This window comes from Eleutherodactylus coqui, chromosome 6 (assembly GCF_035609145.1).
Source record: "Eleutherodactylus coqui strain aEleCoq1 chromosome 6, aEleCoq1.hap1, whole genome shotgun sequence".
NCBI lineage: Eukaryota > Metazoa > Chordata > Amphibia > Anura > Eleutherodactylidae > Eleutherodactylus > Eleutherodactylus coqui.
The window spans coordinates 241,577,285-241,582,360 of record NC_089842.1 but is presented as its reverse complement, the minus strand read 5'-3'; positions in this window follow the sequence as shown (position 1 = coordinate 241,582,360).

The following is a 5,076-nucleotide window of genomic DNA, read 5'->3' as shown; positions in this document are numbered from 1 at the left end:
CGCTGTTCATAGAGCCTGGCCAACATGTGGAGCGTAGAGTTCCACCGTGTAGGCACGTCGCACAGCAGTCGGTGCACTGGCAGCTTAAAGTGATGTTGCAGGGTGCGCAGGGTGGCAGCGTCCGTGTGGGACTTGCGGAAATGTGCGCAGAGCCGGCGCGCCTTTACGAGCAGGTCTGACAAGCGTGGGTAGCTTTTCAGAAAGCGCTGAACCACCAAATTAAAGACGTGGGCCAGGCATGGCACGTGCGTGAGGCTGCCGAGCTGCAGAGCCGCCACCAGGTTACGGCCGTTGTCACACACGACCATGCCCGGTTGGAGGCTCAGCGGCGCAAGCCAGCGGTCGGTCTGCTGTGTCAGACCCTGCAGCAGTTCGTGGGCCGTGTGCCTCTTATCGCCTAAGCTGAGTAGTTTCAGCACGGCCTGCTGACGCTTGCCCACCGCTGTGCTGCCACACCGCGCGACACCGACTGCTGGCGACATGCTGCTGCTAACACATCTTGATTGCGAGACAGAGGAGGAGGAGGAGGAGGAGGGTGCTTTAGTGGAGGAAGCATACACCTCCGCAGATACCAGCACCGAGCTGGGGCCCGCAATTCTGGGGGTGGGTAGGACGTGAGCGGTCCCAGGCTCTGACTCTGTCCCAGCCTCCACTAAATTCACCCAATGTGCCGTCAGGGAGATGTAGTGGCCCTGCCCGCCTGTGCTTGTCCACGTGTCCGTAGTTAAGTGGACCGTGGCAGTAACCGCGTTGGTGAGGGCGCGTACAATGTTGCGGGAGACGTGGTCGTGCAGGGCTGGGACGGCACATCGGGAAAAGTAGTGGCGACTGGGAACTGAGTAGCGCGGGGCCGCCGCCTCCATGATACTTTTGAAGGACTCCGTTTCCACAACCCTATACGGCAGCATCTCAAGGCTGATGAATTTTGCGATGCGGACGGTTAACGTTTGAGCGTGCGGGTGCGTGGCGGCGTACTTGCGCTTGCGCTCGAACACTTGCGCAAGCGACGGCTGGACGGTGCGCTGAACTACACTGCTGGATGGGGCCGAGGACAGCGGAGATGAGGGTGTGGGTGCAGGCCATGAGGCGGTAGTGCCTGTGTCCTGAGAGGGGGGTTGCATCTCAGTGGCAGGTTGGGGCACAGGGGGAGAGGCAGGGGTGCAAACCGGAGGCGCTGAACGGCCTTCGTCCCACCTTGCGGGGTGCTTGGCCATCATATGCCTGCGCATGGTGGTGGTGGTGAGGCTGTTGGTGTTGGCTCCCCGGCTGAGCTTTGCGCAACAAAGGTTGCACACCACTGTTCGTCGGTCGTCAGGCGTCTCTGTGAAAAACTGCCAGACCTTAGAGCACCTCGGCCTCTGCAGGGTGGCATGGCGCGAGGGGGCGCTTTGGGAAACACTTGGTGGATTATTCGGTCTGGCCCTGCCTCTACCCCTGGCCACCACACTGCCTCTTGCAACCTGCCCTGCTGATGCCCTTGACTCCCCCTCTGAAGACCTGTCCTCCTGAGTAAGCGTTGCACACCAGGTGGGGTCAGTCACCTCATCGTCCTGCTGCTCTTCCTCCGAATCCTCTGTGCGCTGCTCCCTCGGACTTACTGCCCTTACTACTACCTCACTGCAAGACAACTGTGTATGATCGTCATCGTCCTCCTCACCCACAGAAAGTTGTTGAGACAGTTGGCGGAAGTCCCCAGCCTCATCCCCCGGACCCCGGGAACTTTCGAATGGTTGGGCATCAGTCACGATAAACTCCTCTGGTGGGAGAGGAACCGCTGCTGCCCAATCTGAGCAGGGGCCCGAGAACAGTTCCTGGGAGTGTTCCCGCTCCTGAGCAGGTGTCATTGTAGTGGAGTGAGGAGGCTGGGAGGAAGGAGGAGCAGCAGACAGAGGATTCGGATTTGCAGCAGTGGACGGCGCAGAACTGCGTGTTGACGATAGGTTGCTCGAAGCACTTTCTGCCATCCAGGACAGGACCTGCTCACACTGCTCATTTTCTAATAACCGTCTCCCGCGTGGACCCATTAATTGGGCGATGAATGTGGGGACGCCAGAAACGTGCCTCTCTCCTAATCGCGCAGCAGTCGGCTGCGACACACCGGGATCAGGAGCTCGGCCTGTGCCCACACCCTGACTTGGCCCTCCGCGTCCTCGGCCGCGTCCACGTCCTCTAGGCCTACCCCTACCCCTCAGCATGCTGTATTACCAGTGATTTGATTTCACAGGCAGGAAATAAATTGGCGCAAGACTGCAGGCCAAATATAATTTTTGCCCTTTTTGGAAAACGAAAGGCCCCACTGCCTCTAGTGAATGAATAATCTAAGTTTAATAACTGTGCTGTGTCCCTGCTTATGTGTCACAGAACGTGAGGGTAGCAGAGTTATTATAACTCTGGCAGAGCAGGTATTTTTTTTCCCAATTAAGGAAAGCAAATGGCGAAGCCAGCAGTAAAGCGTAGCTGGGTGCGTATGATTTAGCAATGTTTTTCACGCAGCTCACACGTGTCCACAGGCGTTAGGACGGACAGAGGCTGGACAAATAGATTTGTTTTCAGTTTTTTCCCACCAAAAGGCAGCACTGCGTATATTCAATGAACATGAGAAGTTTAATAACTGTGCTGTGTCCCTGCTTATGTGTCACAGAACGTGAGGGTAGCAGAGTTATTATAACTCTGGCAGAGCAGGAATTTTTTTTCCCAATTAAGGAAAGCAAATGGCGAAGCCAGCAGTAAAGCGTAGCTGGGTGCGTATGATTTAGCAATGTATTTCACGCAGCTCACACGTGTCCACAGGCGTTAGGACGGACAGAGGCTGGACAAATAGATTTGTTTTCAGTTTTTTCCCACCAAAAGGCAGCACTGCGTATATTCAATGAACATGAGAAGTTTAATAACTGTGCTGTGTCCCTGCTTATGTGTCACAGAACGTGAGGGTAGCAGAGTTATTATAACTCTGGCAGAGCAGGAATTTTTTTTCCCAATTAAGGAAAGCAAATGGCGAAGCCAGCAGTAAAGCGTAGCTGGGTGCGTATGATTTAGCAATGTTTTTCACGCAGCTCACACGTGTCCACCGCCCGTAAGGACGGACAGAGGCTGGACAAATAGATTTGTTTCCACTTGTTTTTCCACCAAAAGGCAGCACTGCGTATATTCAATGAATAATAACTGTGTTGTGGCCCTGCCCATACAATTCTTTCCCTGCAGTATCAATGGAGGGTGGAATGCTCTGCAGAGGCGATTTTGAGAAGCCCAAAAAAAATGCAGCACAGCTAACAGCAGCCTGGACAGTACTGCACACGGATAAATATGGCCCTAGAAAGGACCGTTGAGGTTCTTGAAGGCTACACTCACTCCTAACACTCTCCCTGCCTATGCAGCACTTCTGTCCCTAATGCCAGGTGCAACGCTCTGCAGAGCCGATTTTGAGAAAAAAAAAATGCCACTGCTAACAGCAGCCAACACACAGCTATCAGTGGCCCTAATAAGGACCTTTGGGGGGTCTTGAAGCCTACACTAACTACCAATTCTTTCCCTACAGCAGCTCCGGTATAAACAGCACTGTCCCTCATCTAACTCACACCGCATCTGAGGCGAGCCGCGGGAGGGGCCGACTTTTATATTAGGCGAACACCTGATCTCGCCAGCCACTCACAGCAGGGGGGTGGTATAGGGCTTGAACGTCACAGGGGGAAGTTGTAATGCCTTCCCTGTCTTTCAATTGGCCAGAAAAGCGCGCTAACGTCTCAGGGAAGGAAGTGAAAGTAACCAGAACACCGCATGGTGTTCGTTATGAATAACGAACATCCCGAACACCCTAATATTCGCATGAATATCAAGCTCGGACGAACGCGTTCGCTCATCTCTAGTGTTGATAAACTGTACCCAGAAAAAATTGAGCTAGGAAGCTGTAAATCACAGGGTGCACTTGTCTATTTGTCTATATTCAATGATGCAATAATCAACTACCTATGATTTAAAGTTTTCTCTTTTTACGGTCTAAAGTGAACATGGCAGCATCTCCAAAGACATTCAGTGTGGAAGAACATAGAACCGTAATTAAGTTCCTGTTTCTCCAAGGGAAAGGTGCGAAGCAGATCCATGATGAAAAGTCACGAACTTTGGGTGTTGGCAGCCCTTTATATGCAACAGTTAAAAGTTGGGTTGTAAATTATAAAACCAGCCATTTCGGTGTGGAAAGTGAGAAACCCAGTGAAAGACCCATCTACTTGCCTGCAAATGTAAAAGCCATCCATGACATGATCATGGAGGACCGCCGAATATCAGCCAAAAGTATTGCTACATTTCTGGGGATATCACGGGAGAGAGTTGGTGCCATTATCCACAACAACTTTGGAGTTTACAGCCAAGTGGATCCTGAAATTTGTGACAACCGAACAGAAGAGGAGACGTGTGGATATATTGGTGGCTGTTGTGGAGCATTTCGCAGGAAATTAGTCAGATTCCCTGGACAAACTGCTAACTGGTGATGAGACATGGATCTACTGTTATGATCCAGAGACAAAAGACAGTCTAAGGAATGGAGGCACAGTGGTTTCCCCAGGCCAAAGAAGTTCTGTTTGCAAAGGTCAACGCAGAAGAAAATGGCAACCAATTTTTTGGGATAAGAAGGGCGTTCTGCTTGCGGACCTCCCGAAGGGTTCAACAATCAATGCAACATATTACTGTTCCTTATTGACAAAGCTGAGGCAAAATAGTAAGGAAAAACATTGAGGAAAGCTCTCTAAAGGTGTCATCCCGTTGCATGACAATGTCCCGTCACGTACTGCAGGTACCAGTATTGCAAAAATGACCTCCTTAGGCTTTCAACTGATGCCCCATCCACCCTATTTGCCCGAGCTGGCTCCATCCGACTACCATCTGTCCCCCAATCTCGAAAACACCTAAAAGGACAACGATTTAGGAGTGTTTGGGGAGTAACTAATGCTGCAAATGAGTGGTTTGATCCGCAGTTGGATCCATCCATCCATCTATCTATGTCTATCTATAATCTTTCCACTAGGTTGTAGTTGAGTCGTAAGTTACCATTAACAATATGGGAAATAACACAAATACTCTGAA